General features: G+C 35.2%; 1 protein-coding gene across 9 annotated transcripts in view; it reads right to left on the minus strand.

The window, feature by feature from the left end:
- Window positions 1-18,573, minus strand: part of prox1a (prospero homeobox 1a) — a 201,126-nt gene that overhangs the window by 32,953 nt on the left and 149,600 nt on the right. Inside the window, exon 1 of one of the 9 annotated variants that reach the window (XM_048191821.1) lies at window positions 5,026-5,254. The exons of 3 other annotated variants lie outside the window; for them this stretch is intronic. The gene's annotated coding sequence lies outside the window, so the exon portion shown is untranslated. Of the gene's footprint in view, window positions 1-1,982; window positions 2,125-2,152; window positions 2,307-2,875; window positions 3,114-4,227; window positions 4,555-5,025; window positions 5,255-18,573 lie in introns of those variants that run through there. 5 more of the 9 variants (XM_048191818.1, XM_048191816.1, XM_048191814.1 and 2 more) reach the window with 5 other exon arrangements.

Raw genomic sequence — 18,573 nt, forward strand, 5'->3', positions numbered from 1 at the left:
CACTATTGTGCCCACATAGCCAACTTGCAGGCTTTGTTCACTTTAAGTTCTGAGGTACCCTTGTTTTTCCCCCCTCAGTAAAACTGTTACAGTTCATATTTGCAAAGACACTTAGCCCCTAATATTATCTTTTGAAGATTAGCAGACACTCATATCCCCCTATCTAAATGAGAACAAAAATACAAGTATAATACATCACATTAATTAAATTCTGGGTTTCCAAAACAACTGGTTTGTTGTTGATCAAATTAATTTAAGGAAATCCTTTTTGTGGATAATGCAGTGTAATAAAGGACCATTTGTACGTTTTACAAGTCTGGTGACGGTGATTTAAGATCGCCCAACATTATCCTATTCATGACGCTCAAAATCAGATGATAAAAAGTTCTCCGTGCATAATAAAAAAGCACATATATAGCTTTGCTCATTATGAATGTAACGCACTGTAAATAGACTACTTCATCTCGCACACTAAAGCGCTTAACAGATATTTAATAACGCAACTACTTCCTCTAAACAAACAAATAAAAATGTTATAAAGAAAAGAATCACTGCATTAATATAATGTGATATTGTCTTCATATTGAGCAGAACGGCCATTTGACAACTAGTCGTTTGCAAATATTTAACTTAAATTAACTGTTCTTCAAGACGCACCATTAACATAGTCAGAAGTTTACATTTAAGATATGAAATAGAGCGGATACACTGCTTCAACTGTCACTAAATATAGACATCTGACAAGTCAAGACAAGAAGGCAACAAAATCTGATCGTTTTAGATGTCTTTCACCTCATACGGCCATTGCGTCCTATGCGCACCTCCCCAAATATTTAAAGCTGTTCTACTTAAACCAAAAAAAGTTGTGATAGAAAGAAAACAAAACTAATTCAAGTACATATTTATGTAAACGCACGATTCGGAACTGTGTTAGCCAAGAAATGTAGGCTATGTGAGTTCTCGGAAATCGCAGTTTTGAACCATTAAAGACCCCAGCTCGTTCTCTCAGACAACACAGAGAGCCCTAAAAAGGCTAGATTTGATAAGTAACACTTTAAAAGAACTTTTTAGCAGAAACATTCACTAACATTATATATTGTTAAAAAGATAGAAAGTTTGACATTAGTTCATGTTTTATATATTTTCTCCTCAGAACCATGGTTGAAAATTCCGCCTTTAGTTGTACAGTGCTAATGTACTACACTTCAAACCTAAAATATTATTTTGACACTAAACATCTAAAACAGACTTTACGGCTGTATATCCGTCGAGAGCTCTTTCCTAAACAAATGATTTTGATGTAACCGTAAACTGAAGCAAAGCTTTGATGTATCTGGCTTTCACGTCAGAAAACGATGATGATGATGATGAAGTAACGCGTCAAGCTGGAGTGGCAGTAAAAGTCAGAGGCTCAGTATAAGCTTACGCTCTTAAAAATTAAGGTTCGTCGATGGTTCTTTGTAGCACCTTAGTTAGTTTCAGAAGACAAAAAACACCACCTTATCAAGAACCATTTGTGTAGCCTAGTTGTCAGTTTGGCTATTTGGAGATTAAAAAAAAGTTCTTGATATCACATTATAGGCTCTTCAGTTCACTGTTGTCGTCTCTCGGCTCTTTAAAGCAGTATAGCGAGGCTTTCTAAACAACTAGAAAGTAATAAGTTATTTGATAACTTAAAAGATTCTCCTATGACATCAGGCTGGAAAGCCCTTTTTCTATTTGTACGAGATAACGTAAATTCAGCGAGCGCATCTATGCAAATGACAAGAAAATTTGTTTTTGGCAGAAAAACAACAGACGACTGACAAAAAGCAAATGGAAATAATAGAGCTACTGAAAATGTAAAAACGACATAAACCTCACGAGACCTAGACTGTCCTATAACGAAGAATAAACGGCAAGTTCAGAACTGAACGCAAATGTTTCGCGTCGCCTCTCCAAAAAGTCTACAAGCAATTCTACAAGAACGTATTTATACTTACTTCACGGAAAACACAGGGATGCAATCCCTCCAAAATGAAACGAATTTAGGATAAAGTTAAATTAATAGCAACCGAAGAGCGTGAAGGATAAAGCGAGACAGCGCATCACATGAAAAGTCACCAGCAGTAGAACAAAACTCAGCGCGAGCGCAAATGACAAGGTTACTTACTCTGAAGATGAGAGCGAATTGAGCTTCTTCGCGACAGTGTAACAGAGAATACAGAGGGTTGTTCGCCCCGTGATGAATATTGTAATTTCTCGGGACAAGCGAGAGCGAAGAGAGTGAGATAGAGAAAGAGCTCTTGTGCGCCGCTCCTCTCTCTGCATGAAAACTGTATGTCTCAGCGCACGCGGCCAGGAGGAGGCTGAGAGCGCGCGCTCGAACCAACAAGATTCACTTTAAGACGCGGCTGAAGGAAGCAGGAAGACGGCGCGTCATAATCACAGTGATGTAACGCTCGCACCTACCAATAAGAGCAGTCCGCTGGATTTAGAGGAATACAAAACAAGTGAAGTTGAAGACTCCGCTCAAGCAAAAACGAATGATACTGGAACCTTTGTGGGATATCTGTAAGGATACGCACTTTTTAAACAATATGTGTTCTCTGTGTGGATTTTGTTTAAGTCATTCTTTACATTATGAACAAAAGTTGTATGTGCTGACTGAAATGTATACTTAGATGCACGCTCAGCATGATGCATTTGAAATATAAATCGCACTTATGTGTACTATTAAGCGCACTTGCAATGCAACTTATTATTTTTTATCCAGAAAACTGAATACAGTTCATTATAAATTGTTTTTTTTTTTTTTTTATATTATATCATCATGTAATTCATAAATGCGAATACTATATTTCATCACCATGTTTAAAAATAAGACACAACTCACAACATTCATGAAATGTGGTATGCAGGCCCCGAGAAGTGACCGCAGCCTCGACCTCGTGCGTGCCTGGGTTCGTGAAAATAGTTTCGCTTGCCAAGGTTGTCTTTGAGCTATGGGCTTCTTTCTACTTAAGACCTTGCTCTTACTTTAGATCCCTCCTCCTAGCCTCCACAGTCAACAGATGAAGGAATATTCTCTGGTATCGTTCTACAAATTGTTACAGACGACTTCTTGCATAGATGAATCCGTGAGATTATCCAAAAACGCATGGGAGATTCTGTTTGTAAAATGTGGCACATATCCATTACGCCTGCTTTTATGATCAGTCAGTAAAGTTTAAAACATAACCAAATGGATATAATGCATTCTGTCCTTATCTTAATGAACATTTGACTCGTGGCTGCAAAACAGTATTGTGTTTACAACAGAATAGAATAGAAAAGTGTTGTCTATCCTTTTTCTTTAGGTTTGATTTATGCACAGAAAAACTGCACAGGCTTTGAATGTGCAGCATATTAACTTGCATTTATATCTGTCTTGCTTATAAATTTGAACTACCACGCTAAAATAAAGTTCCGCGTTATGGAAGAAGAAGAAGAAAAAAAGCAGGATTATTTGGACACATTATTTAGAGAGCCATTAGCCAATCAAATGTTGATTTCTCACCATCCTATCAGGTGCTTCAGCATGTAAGCAGATTTCTCAAAGCCTTAACCTACTTTTCTGTAGTCGCTGTTCCTGCTCATTGTTGAAATTAAAAAGTGTATTCAGAACGTTGCATATATTACTCATTTTCCGCAGTGAATTTAAAAGTTTTCCCCCTTTTCATTTAAAGCCACTGCCTCTTGTGTTCTTATAGCAGCTCATTTGAACGAAATGCACATTGTCGTGAGTAATGATTAAAATACACTTATTGATACTAAACAATTGTAGTATATTAGCCTATATGTAAAATAAATCAAGCAGTTCGTGTGATACCAGGCATATTTAATTGTGGTATTCTGAAAAAAAAACCCCGCTATTTGAAAAATCCTCCAAAGCACATTTCAGTGGTCTCATTCATTCCAAAGCATGTTTGTGCTGTCAGAGCAAATGACAACAGCGCAGCTGTTTGACCTATTAATGAGATTATTTACTGTAACAGTGTTGATCAAAATTCTTTAATAAATTTGGGTTAAAAAAGCAAATCTGCAAATGCATTCAAAAAAAAAAAACTTTGTTAACCTCAGTTATTATTATTATTATTACTACATTTATTATAATATTAAACATTATTATTTTCGATTATTATCTACATATGAGCGTGGTTACAATGTTACATATTTTTAATAACATGCATCCCTCGAGATTTTTACCTGATGGTGAGTGTCTTTTTTCCGACAGTGTTCCTCCTTCAACACGTACAATCAGTGTTTTTTTATTCATAATTAAAATGATAATAATAATAAAAAAAACTTTTCTTCAAGTTTAGAATAGAATTCACTTTCACAGCAACAAGCCCTTTTCTTTTCCTTAAACGAGGACAAAAGGAAAGGCGTGTTGTTCAGTCAGTTTCCATGTCGCAAGCAAATGTTATTGTGAGTGAATAAACGACTGGGAAGGCAGGATTTTTTTTTTTTCTGCAGTGAATTTCTTTTCCAAAACAGGTGTTCCAACTTATTTTGTTAGCATCTTTCCCCAAAGGCACGCTCGGAGTGCGAGCTTAGTGGAAAAATACATGACAACATTAAAGCAATAGTGTTTGGAGAAGGAAAACGCCTCTTAGGTGTAGAGGAAACCTGTTTATTAACACCGCCACCTCTGATCTCTCTGTCACCTTTCTGCTGGACACTCAGTCACTAATGTCTTAGACTCGCTTGTATTTCGTGAGGGATAAAGGCTAAGCACCTAAATATCATATCGAATATCATAATATTTAAATAGATGTCTGCGGAAACTGATTGATTTCATTTTACGCGACAATAACGGCTTAATTCAAAGGAAGTTGTCAATGCCATTGCCAAGTCGGACAATTGTTGCTTTTAACAGTACACAGAAAAAGAATAGGCCTACCTTCACAAAAAGACCGCAAAAAAATAAACGAAACTTTACCTCAACAAAAAGATTACACTGGTATCTCGACGCCGTCTATTTTGAAAAGACAATGTGCTCACCTGCTCTTCCACGGTCCTTTTTTCCACTCAGCCCATTAAGATTACGAGAATAGGAGGATTTAAATATATACAAGACATATAACTAATTTTAATTTAGATTATTAGCGCATATTATTATGTATTTGGGAGGGAAAACGAGGTAAATTCCGATAGTACTGCAACTTCTTTTGCTTTCTGTTGTCTGAGTTTCAGCATTCATTCTCCTGAACAGCTACAGTTAGACAGCTATAGTTAGACTTCACTCTACACACTACATATCTGTCCACTGAGCAAATTATTTAATGACTTTAAGGGGAGTGACATTTTTAAAGCCACTTCTGTCAGAAATGACCTGAGTTCAGTCGGTTTGAAGTTCGTCTCGCACTTTCCGAATTGTGTTTTGGCGCCCCTAGCGCAGATAGCTAACCGGCTAATATCTGAAAGATATTTTAAACGAAATACTAACGATTATTGTAATATATTTGTTATGTTAAAAAATAATAATAACACGACGAACGGTAGCCCGATACTGACACATCCGAACATTTCTGTCAGAAATGTTCTGAGTTCAATCGGTTTGAAGTTCGAATTCCGAATTGAAGTTCGAATTCCGAATTGTCTTTTGGCGCCCCTAGCGCAGAAAGCTAACCGGCTAATATCTTAAAGATATTTAACGAAATAGCCTACTAACGATTACTGTGATATATTTGTTATGTAAAAAATAATAATAATAACAACACGACCAATGGTAACTCCGATACTGACAACGATTGAACAGCTGTTCCTATGGCGACAGCTTCACTTAATAGCGATTTAGCGTTTACATTTAGCGCAATTTTTGTAATCATATTTTCGTGTTTAACGATACATTACTTAAAAAAACGCTGCTGAAACGTATGAAAACACTCATATGTAAAAACAATAGCTACCTTTGGTTTTCACTTCCTGAATACGCCCCCACCCCCCAATTCACAAAGTGGATCTGTCTAGTAGGCTTAATAGAGTTCGAGTAATCTTAGTAATGTTAAACTGAGTAGGATTTGAGACTTTATTTATGTAATTATTGCTACATGGGAGCTATTATTATTATTATTAATGTGGGCTAATTATAAACAGTAGGCCAAGTAGGTCTTTGCTCTTACAAATTTCAGAAATTAGTTTAGCCCCACAATGACTTTCACTTTGTTTTTTTAGAAGAGGTGTATTTCAACTGTATTACATAACTAATTTTTATGATCATCTCAACTTTTTTTTTTTTTTTGGTAACTATGGCACTTCTCTGGGCAGTTTTGTCTAAAGGCCATCCAGAAACGCAGCTGACACAGAGATGGATTTCTATTTTATTCAATGTGTTTTGGATAAAATCGGGTTGTTGTGTTTCCAATATATATCAGTTATTCATAGTAAGCTGCTGCGGTTTGCATAACTGACTGAAAGAGGGTTTGTATAACTTTAATCCATCCCACAGTTAGAGCATACGTTTATTCAAAGGACCAAAGTTGATGGCCCAAATAAATTAGCAATTCAGATGCAATATCAACAAACAAGGCAAAAAAAAGAAATCAACTGGGCTTCATATGTCACTTCTGTGGATTACAGATGTCCTGGGGGCTAGTGGTAAAGAGAGGATCAGTGGGATAGACTGCCAACAGATAAACAGGATCTAATGCTGTGTGGACACTGACGTCGCCCTTTCATGCTGATCTATGACCCGCTACCTGAACCCTAACGCGAGACCCCACAGGAGAAACTGCTCTCAAATGAATGTTAAAGCACAAACAAACAAAAGTCCTTGAGCATTGTCATAACTGCATGTAGTCTGCAGCACATTTTGCATTAGAGTACTACCAAAGTCTATGCTGACATGACAAAAAATATTAGTTTCTTTGTCTCTAGTTGTGAAGCACTGCATAATTGTAGTATTAGTCTTGTTTCATAATATTCTGTCACGTCTCTGAGCAGAACAGATAATATCCTCCACCTTACTAATCACGCTAAAATTGAAAGGCCATATGAGGCAAAGAGAATAGAAGGAGAGAGATGTAATAAGACTAGATTAGGGGTGGCAGCACACAAGAATAGATATAAAAAGGGGAATATTACTGCACTGTAGATGCTGTTGTGCACAAATTCAGTCAGCTTCCAGGGGCCATCAAGATTCAGGGAGTAGCTATTATTCTACACATTAGCGCAGGCTAGCTAAAAGCTCTTATGCTTGAAGGGGTCTTGGAGGTCTTCAGGAAAAAGGATGTGGCACTAAGAGTGGGCAGTGTTTAAGAGACCCCTGGTACTCTGCGAAAATGGGAGGCTCTCGATGTGACAATGTGACATGCTGGATTCATTTACAAGACTGTCAGAGGGAACAGAACTGGGAATCGAATATGGTATTGGGACATGGAAATGATGTTACGACATGTAACCATTACCTGAAAAATAAGGAGGGAAAACAAAAGAACGGGCCGACGAGAAGATGTGAGGTAACGGAATATAATGGCTCTAAAATCCACCTGGCGAGCAATATAACATGAGATATTCCCTCGAATGCGACAGAAGTAAGTTTAGGACTCTTGTGGGACTGATGAACCCCAGTCTGTGCTATCAGATACCGGCTTAATTCCACACGATTATACCTACTGTTTACCAAAACTGTCCCTGCACGGTAAACACTAACAATCAATGCTGTTTCATGAAGCCTTAAAGCAAACACGCTCTAGGTTGAAAGGTCACTTTCGACAGCAAAAAAGTGATGGTAGGATCAAAAGAAAGAGATCTTTATTAAATTGGCCATTTGTATATTAAAAAATCGCCTACTATTTTAGTAAATGCGGATAGAAAACCATATGCTCTCGTAAACGATGCACTTTCTATATGGGTATTAAACAAATCTATAGATCCTAAATCTCAGTTTGTGTCCAAAGCTTAAGAAACAGCAGCTAAACTCTTAAAAGTCATTTTCAAATGGCATCACTTTTATTTTATTATTATATATTCCATTCTTTTTTCCCCTTAAAAACCCGAATTCTCTCACACAAAACACTTTTAATTTGTGCAGCCTTCAAAAACAATCCAATCTTTCAACCAGTTGCTTACTCCACAGTGTCCATATGTATTTATTCATTTCTCTGCTGCATTTTTTCCCCTTAAAATTCACTGCCGAGGTCTTAAACTTAACACGTAATTACACAATCGTGAGCCCTGCCTGTGATAAGCTTTTGAATGAATGAGTAGCCACTGAGACTAAATTGCTCTCGCTCTCCTGCTCCCTCCTGTCGCGTCTGGCCGTTAGGTCAGGGTTTGAGGCGAGTTGGCAGTGCGGAGAGGACCAGGCCTGGCCCCGTGCCTCAGTGCCTGCGGGACCCTACCCAGACTGCCACGGCCCCTCTGGCCTTCAGAATGAATAGAGGTCTTCAGACACCAGTGCACTGAACTGAGGCAGCCTTTTCAGCAAACAATCCTATCTGCTTCCTCTCCACTCCAGTCCTCCTGCAACTTCACTGAACTCGTCCAGTTTGTCAGGGGGGCTTATTTTTGTTGTTTTATTTCCATGTTTTCCACTTTGTGAAGAAAAAAAAAAAAAAGACCTAGAATGCTGGAAATGGCCCCGAAAAAAAAAAAAAAAAACACTGAAGGGAGAGGTCCTTTTGAAAGGGTTGTTAGCCTTGATGAAATTGTCAGCTCATGTGCTAGTGCATCTAAATAAAATGAAAATAAACACGCTGTTGCTATTTAACGAGCAAATTTGCTTAAAACATAAAAGAAACAAATCCATTACAGTTTGATCTGTTGATATACATGATATGGAAAATTGTTAGGAAATCTGCATTTTGTTTATGCCTACACTCTAAAAAAAATGCTGGGTTAAAAATAACTCAAGTTGAGTTAAAAAATGGACACACCTAGCGATTGGGTTGTTTTGACCCAACAGGTTGGGTCAAACATTTAACCCAATCGCTAGGTGTGTCCATTTTTTAACCCAACTTGGGTTATTTTTAACCCATTATATTATTTTTTTTTTTTGAACTCAACTATTGTTTAAAAATTACTATGTGGCTTGCTTAAAATGAAATGAACATTTATTAATAATTTTAATAAATAATAATTAAATAATAAACATTTATTAAATAGCTTATTAAAAAATGTCCACCTTTTGATTATTACACTCTAAAAATGCTGGGTTAAAAACAACCCAAGTTGGGTTGAAAATGGACAAACCCAGTGACTGGGTCCTTTTAACCCAGCGGTGGGGTTAAATGTTTGCCCAACATGCTGGGCAGTTTTATTTAACCCAACTATTGTTTAAAAATTACTACATGGCTGGCTTAAAATGAACCCAAAATATGTTGGAAATTAAAATTAGACATAATTACTACACTGTAAAAAATAATTGTTGGTTTAACTTAAAAAAGTTACCTGGTTGAGTTCATTGAAATTAAAAATTTGAGTTAATACAATGAAGGCGATTGGTTTAATCAACATAAACTCAAAATATTATGTTATCTGAACCACATTAATTATCTAAGTTGATTTGATAAAAGAAAAAATGTTGTGATAACAAATCATGAAAATATTTTTTTTTTACAGTGTAGAGGCAATAATAATAATCAAAAGGTGAACATTTATTAATAAGCAATTTAATGTTTATTATTTAAATGATTAATTAAACTTATTAATTTTTTTTTACAGAATAAATGATAATTTCACATTTTGGGTTTATTTTAACCAAGCAATACAGTAATTTTTAAACAATAGTGGATAGGGTTATTTTAACCCAGCATTTTTTAGAGTGTACTGTTGCCTCTAGTAATTATGTGTCTGATTTTTAATTTCCAACATATTTTGGGTTCATTTTAAGCCAATAAAACTACCCAGCAGGTTGGTGAAACATTTAACCCAGCCTCTGGGTCAAAACACATATTTATAGAGACATTTTTTTAGTGTGTACATTTTAAAAAGGGATGGTGCTCACTCGATTGTATTCAAAAAGTTATATATTGCACACATTAAGAAAGAATTTATTGCCTTCTTTCTGGTTAAACAACACTAATGCAATACAACAATGGTTAAAACAATAATGAATTATTTGTAGCCATATTTTTGTAACTGTATTTGAGAGTCTGCTAAAGAAGTACTGTTCACATGAGCATCATCAAGCACCAAGAGGCCGTTCAAATTATGCCACGACATATTATTCTGTGTGTTACGAACACTTCAATAGCAAAAAATGGATGACAGAGATACAGAGAATGAATAATCATAAAAACAATAGACAATTAGTGTTCATCCTCTTCTTTTTGATCAAATTGATGAACACATAAATCGCTACTGAGACAGTCCTTAGGATTTTTTTTCCTCCTATAAAAACGGGGATAAGGGATTAATTCGAACGTCGAGAAAGTAGGCCAGTCATGGGCTCTACAGCAGTGCACTTAATGAAAATCAATTAGGATTATCCTTATTCTTCCCTCACTGGAATCACAATACACTTTGCCTCTTTCTTCCGATAAGCACGTAAGGAAAAGCCTTAGGCTGTTTGGACGATAACAAGGATATTGCCCTGACATAATATAGTGAAAATAAGTATATAATTACTAATTAGGGTTATGCTCACTCTACCTGAATGAAATTTGTCTTGAAGGAGGACATGATACCTTACTTACTGTACGGCAAACGCAATGGTTAATGTCTGATTATGTTAATGCACTTACTAATATGTCTATTTCTGACTCTGGATCAAATAATGCACTGTTCAAATTGACTCAAGCAGTAATCTCGTTGATTAGGGGCGGAGCTACATCAGGTCACGGCTGTAAGCAACAATATCTGCATTTATGTGCAGAAAAGGGGATCGAGTTCAACAATGTTAAACGAATAAGAAAATGCTAAGTGTAGACATTCATCACAAAAAATGCACTGAACAAATGCCGTCATACTGAAATTTGGACAGATCAAAAGTTGGTGTGGTATCAAAATCAAAAATTATACATCAGATTCAGATGATGTCCAATAGTCAAAGGGAAAACTAGGCATTCATTTAGCTGCAAGGTTTCCAGGTTTTGCTCAGAGCGTGCTGCATTTATTTGGGTCATTTTCCATGGCTTGGTAAAACGGATTGGTTTTTTTGGCCACCCATCCACCATATTAAGCACCCCACCTGCTGATGATTACCCATAAACACTTCTTTCTGCTGAGATGTACCTGGCAATTAGTCTTTGAAATGCCCCATGCTTGATTTAGCTTAGCAGTACAGGTGAATGGCGATGCACTCAAACTGCTCGACCTCTCGTGGTGCTTTGCGGTTTGTTTACAAGCTTTTTTTTGGCGCTGAAATGAAAAACGAAAAAAAAAAAGAAAGAAAGAAAAAAAAAAAAAAAAACAGTGTACGGGATGCTTATAATTATTCTCCCAGAAGATTTGCTTCCATAATTACAATGTGATACTGACATTTGGAAAATGCATAGAGGTCTGCTCGGAGCTGCCATGCAAAATATAAATACGTGTTATTATAGTTTGTAATATGGCCTGCGTCATAAGAAAAATGACAGCGCAGTTCTTCAAAGCAGCGTTAGTTCAAAAACATCAGTGAAACAGGATAAAACCATGTGGTCTTTTGCTGAACACTGGTGTGGACATGCACAGAAAGCAGGACATCTGGCTGGTGTACAGTGGCAACAGGTATTGTTGTTATTGAATGGAATCTGTGTTAGTAGGCCTGACTGATTCCACTTTCACCTCTGCTGCTACATAAAGAGAGCTTCTAAGAATCATCATGTGATTCAGTTTTTCTTTATCTAAAAAAACCCACAATTACACTGTAAAAAAATATACAGTTAAAATTACGGGAAAAAAATCCTGGCAGCTGTGATTGACAGAAATTTGCTGTAAAAAATATTGTGATGTTTCTAGTTTTACAGGATGCCTGTATGTACTATACCTTATAACCATACACTCTAAAAAATGCTGGGTTAAAAACAACCCAAGTTGGGTTGAAAATGGACAAACCCAGTTGTTGGGTTAAATGTTTGCCCCAGGGATAGTTTTATTTAACCCAACTATTGTTTAAAAATGACTATATGACCCAAAGTATGTTGGAAATTAACATTTATTAATATGTTTAATAACATTGGGTTAAAACAACCCAATCGCTGGGTTTGTCCATTTTCAACCCAACTTGGGTTGTCTTTAACCCAGCATTTTTTAGAGTGTATATTTCATTGAGTGATATAATGTTAATTTACATACTTTAACCATTTTTTTTACCCTTAAAATTTAATCATAACCACCACAATAAAACAGGTGGCACAATAGAAAGACACATGATGAATCAGAGTAGGTGGACTGTTCATAAAACATGGTCAATACCTTATTTATAGACGTTGCCCAGGGTCATACAAGCATTTTGTATTATTTCTATAAAGCAGTGGTTCTCAAACCGCTCCATGAGTTGACTTGAATAAATGCAATTGAATAAAAAAAATATATAGGTAACACTTTAGTATGGAGAACAATTCTCACTTTTAACTAGTTGCTTATTAGCTCCATACTAAAATGGTTAAAGTATGTATATTAACATTATATCACTGAATAAAATATATACACTCAATGCTGGGTTAAAAACAACCCTAGTTGGGTTGAAAATGGACAAACCCAGCGATTGGGTTGTTTTAACCAAATGTCATTAAACATATTAATAAATGTTAATTTCCAACATACTTTGGGTCATATAGTCATTTTTAAACAATAGTTAACTAAACTACCCATGGGGCAAACATTTAACCCAACCACTGGGTTTGTCCATTTTCAACCCAACTTGGGTTGTTTTTAACCCAGCATTTTTTAGAGTGTATGGTTATAAGGTATAAAATATACAGGCATCCTGTAAAACTAGAAACATCGTCACAATATTTTTTTACAGCAAATTTCTGTCAATCACAGCTGCCAGGGTTTTTTTTCCGTAATTTTAACTGTATATTTTTTACAGTGTAATTGTGGGGGGGTTTTTTAGATAAAGAAAAACTGAATCACATGATGATTCTTAGAAGCTCTCTTTATGTAGCAGCAGAGGTGAAAGTGGAATCAGTCAGGCCTACTAACACAGATTCCATTCAATAACAACAATACCTGTTGCCACTGTACACCAGCCAGATGTCCTGCTTTCTGTGCATGTCCACACCAGTGTTCAGCAAAAGACCCACACATTTTTTTTTACCCAGAATTGCATTGTTTTTACAGTATATTACTTCAGTATATGAAAATGCATTCTGGGCAATATTATTTGTCATTTTCAAGAAAGTAGCCTATAGGCCTGTTTTCTTAAAATGACAAATATTACCCAGAATGCATTGTTTTATGATATATCACTGTTTCAGTGCAAAATGGTATTTTACTGTGTAAATTTTTCGGTTTTTTTAAGCATTGTCATTTTTTAGCGTGTGTTTGGCCCAATCCTCTTAGCTAGTGAACAGCTGGCTCATTTAGGTTTATTTGCTATAATAATTTTTTAATGAAATAAAAAGAAAATTGTAGCTTGTAAAATTGTCTTTCAGTATATCAACTTTATTTTTCAATGCGGAAGTAAGGCGTTTTCTGTGAATGTGCGAGACTTCCCATTTATCAGCGAAATAACCAGAAGAATATCAAAGTGCAGTAAACTGTAAACTCTGTTTATAATTAAGACAATACATCAAAATAATATGGTAAGAAACACCAGTATGCAATATCAAACAGTATAATGAGCTGTGCAGCTAAAAATAACTGGAAGCCAATGACACAGGAAGCCAGACACATTAAATTTACAAATGGCCTGAAAAATAAAGTAAGCTATAAATAATGATAGGTCTATTTTTTTTTTTACAGTACTTATTATGGTTTAAAGTAATTGGGTGTGTTAGGCGCTTCACAAGGACCTCTGCTGTACACAAAGTTTAGCTTCATTTATTTGATCGTATTTTTGTACAGTGACAATATTCTATACGAAAATGATCATATAATGACGCACACTCGATTTTCTTAGAAGGCACAGTTGGTAAATCTGAGTCTTCCAGCGAGAGGTGATAATGGATGATGGAGAGAGAGAGAGTGAGGGGGAGAAATTAAGCATGTGTTGTTCCTTATGTTAAGGTGATGTGTTGTTCTGCTCATTACCAATGTTTGACCATATGACACGCATCATCTGAGAGTAATGCATTATCCATGAGCTCAGCCTCTCCAAGGAGCCAATCGACTTTCTCAACCTGCTCCTTCTGGAGAAAAACAAACAACAGGTGCATGTACCCGTGTCCTCCTCTCTTTCGTGTCTTATTCTGTGTGCTGCCACCTTATGAGTGCGAAGGGCCTGCACTGCTGAATGATTTGCGAGCTCGTTTTTCCGAATGTACTGTATTTTGACACGTTTTCAATTGCTACTTATCATTTCACTATTAGCTTTTAATATCTGAAGCTTAACTACTCGGTCTTAATACATTTCCTTCCCCTTCATTTCCGTATACCTGATTTATGAACTTGCAGACATGAATTTTGCTCAGGTATAAAAGGAGACCCCTTAAGCCATAAAGCTGCATCCTTCGTTTAAGCTCTCAAAGACTTCCTAAAGGGAAAGAGTGGTCATTTCTGCTATAAATCATCGCGGCACATGAGTGGAGGGCAGTGCGCACCTTGTCCGTACACCATCGTGAAGCGTTAAGTAAACCATAACATCCTGCATATTGTGTGGCAGAGGCAGGAGAGGTCACTTCCCTTCGTCTGAGCGCGTGAGCACGTGTCTAAGCTCTGTCTTCAAATGGGTCTGTCCACTTAAGCCATTATGAGGAAGAGCTTTTTTCTCTCTCTTAGTGACTACTTCCTGTCTGAAGAGCTAAATAGGGGAAGTGGTCATTTAACAGAAAGATGGGCCTCTCAATGTCTAATTTTGCAGTGCTTTGTCTGGTGCAGCATTGGTACCTGGGGACTCATTTTGGCTTGAAAAATAGTCCCTGCAGGCAAGGCTTGTGTTTTTGGAACAGAAAATACGTGAAGACTCCCTAATTACTAAAGTATGCTCTGATGATGCCTGATTCTGTGCGTAAAGAGGCATTATACAAACCAGCTCAAGTTTTTTGATGGTTGAAAGTCAAAAGTCACTGCGAGCGAGCGGTTTTTAACTCATGAAGCGGGACACTTTAATCAAACACTTAGAAGTGTTGAAACTTAAAACATGTGATATCTTTTATTATAAGGTACCAAGGTTTTTAAAAATGTATTTGTTGAAAAATAGTGCAACCAACTGACGTTCGTGTTTGTCAAAGCCGGCATAAAAAGCAAAGGTGCAATAGTGTTTTTCCCCCCTTTTTTTATGTATAAACTAGTGCTGTCAAATTGATTAATCACGATTAATTGCATCCAACATAAAAGTTTGTGTTTACATGTGTGTGTATATATATAATATATGTCTGTATATATTTATACATACACATACTGTTATATAGATATTTTTTATATTGGATAACAAAAAAAAATGATGTGCACAGATTAATAATTTTTAATATATTTCATAAACCCCCCCCCAAAAAAACCAAAAAACAAGAAATGTCCATTTTGATTTCATGGTGACCAAGTTTTTTTTTCATTCTTGAGCCTAATGCGGAGGAAACACCAGAGTAAAATACTCTGACAGAGTTTCTTGTGATATTACTCAACAATGGCGTAACATTGTGAAAAAGACAACATGGTGAATAGTCAAATTCCTGAACAAATGACTCTTATGAGCCACTTCTATTAGTGAATCAAAAACGCAGCACAACCTGTGTAGTGCGATTCCAGAACGAATGGCTCTTTTAAGAAGCAGCTTTTGAGCAAATCACAACACATGGTGAAGCAAAAGTAGTCTGATTCTCGAACAAATGACTTTTATGAGCCAGTTTCTTTTTAAGAACTTACTGTGTTGCTGCATCTAAGATTCATGGGACTTAAAAAGTAGTACTTTGTGACAGGTTGTTCATTTGCCATTGTGTTGTAAAAGATTATGAGTTTGATAATAGTGGACCTGTTTTATAAAAATAAATGAATGAATGTATTATGTTTTTTTCTTGTTTGTTTAGAATTGCGAGTAACACTTTAGAATAATGTTATGTCATTAATGAATAATTACACAGGTTAGTAATTACACAAATGAGTAACGGAGTATTAACATTCTAGTAACTACTATTAACTAAAAAGAAACTCTGATTAACAAATTAGTAAGTAATAGTGCTCAATTGAATGTTGCAATTTTTTTAACTTTTTTTTAAAGGACTACAGAGATTTACTATTTACACAGGTTCATAATTCATGTGAATAATGCATAATGTATAATTAATTCTACAGTGAAGATCCCACTAGTAATGACTCAAGTTTTACTAATTATTACTAATTATTTGGATCAGTATTCTAAAGTGAAAAGCATGAAAACTTCCTAATATTGACTGAAGTCATTGTAAACTTTTGAGGGTTTGTAAGGTTTTGGATAGTAATGACTGTTACTACATCTATGTTACTACTACATTATTACAATGTTACTACATCCTTCTAAAGGAATTACTAATAATTTGAATCAGTATTCTATAGCGAAAAGCATGAAAACTTCCTAATATTGACCGAAGTCATTGTAAACTTTTGAGGGTTTGTAAGGTTTTGGATAGTAATGACTGTTACTACATCTATGTTACTACTACATTATTACAATGTTACTACATCCTTCTAAAGGAATTACTAATTATTTGGATCAGTATTCTAAAGTGAAAAGCATGAAAACTTCCTAATATTGACCGAAGTCATTGTAAACTTTTGAGGTTTTTGTAAGGTTCTGAATAGTAATGACTGTTACTATGTTACTACTACATTATTACATGTTACTATAGTGTTACTACATCCTTCTAAAGGAATTACTAATTATTTGGATAAGTATTCTAAAGCGAAAAGCATGAAAACTTCCTAATATTGACCAAAGTCATTGTAAACTTTTGAGGTTTTTGTAAGGTTTTGGATAGTAATGACTATGTTATTACATCTATGTTACTACTACATTATTACAATGTTACTACATCCTTCTAAAGGAATTACTAATTATTTGGATCAGTATTCTAAAGTGAAAAGCATGAAAACTTCCTAATATTGACCGAAGTCATTGTAAACTTTTGAGGTTTTTGTAAGGTTCTGAATAGTAATGACTGTTACTATGTTACTACTACATTATTACATGTTACTATAGTGTTACTACATCCTTCTAAAGGAATTACTAATTATTTGGATCAGTATTCTAAAGCGAAAAGCATGAAAACTTCCTAATATTGACCAAAGTCATTGTAAACTTTTGAGGTTTTTGTAAGGTTTTGGATAGTAATGACTATGTTATTACATCTATGTTACTACTACATTATTACAATGTTACTACATCCTTCTAAAGGAATTACTAATTATTTGGATCAGTATTCTAAAGTGAAAAGCATGAAAACTTCCTAATATTGACCGAAGTCATTGTAAACTTTTGAGGTTTTTGTAAGGTTCTGAATAGTAATGACTGTTACTATGTTACTACTACATTATTACATGTTACTATAGTGTTACTACATCCTTCTAAAGGAATTACTAATTATTTGGATAAGTATTCTAAAGCGAAAAGCATGAAAACTTCCTAATATTGACCAAAGTCATTGTAAACTTTTGAGGTTTTTGTAAGGTTTTGGATAGTAATGACTATGTTATTACATCTATGTTACTACTACATTATTACATGTTACTACATCCTTCTAAAGGAATTACTAATTATTTGGATCAGTATTCTAAAGTGAAAAGCATGAAAACTTCCTAATATTGACCGAAGTCATTGTAAACTTTTGAGGTTTTTGTAAGTTTCTGAATAGTAATGACTGTTACTACGTTACTACTACATTATTACATGTTACTATAGTGTTACTACATCCTTCTAAAGGGATTACTAATTATTTGGATCAGTATTCTAAAGCGAAAAGCATGATAACACTGTAATATTGACTCAAGTCATTGTAAACTTTTGAAATTTTTGTAAGGTTCTGAATAGTAATGACTGTTACTGTGTTACTACTACATTATTACATGTTACTATAGTGTTACTACATCCTTCAAAAGGAATTACTAATTATTTGGATCCGTATTCTAAAGCGAAAAGCATGAAAACTTCCTAATATTGACCAAAGTCATTGTAAACTTTCGAGGTTTTTGTAAGGTTTTGGATAGTAATGACTATGTTATTACATCTATGTTACTACTACATTATTACATGTTACTACATCCTTCTAAAGGAATTACTAATTATTTGGATCTAAAGTGAAGATCAACCAGGATGACTCAAATCCACCAGAAGAAATTACTATCCAAAACCTTCCAAAAACCTCAAATGCTTGCATTGACTTGAGTCAATATTAGAGACTTATAATGCTTTTCACTTTAGAATACTGATCCAAATAATTAGTGTTTAGTAATAGGATTTGGTAACACTTGAGTCATTACTAATGGGTTACCACAATCTTCACTTTAGTATTAATTATACATTAATTACGAACCTGTAGTTGTTAGTAGTCC

This window comes from Megalobrama amblycephala, linkage group LG5, assembly GCF_018812025.1.
Source record: "Megalobrama amblycephala isolate DHTTF-2021 linkage group LG5, ASM1881202v1, whole genome shotgun sequence".
NCBI classification, from domain to species: domain Eukaryota; kingdom Metazoa; phylum Chordata; class Actinopteri; order Cypriniformes; family Xenocyprididae; genus Megalobrama; species Megalobrama amblycephala.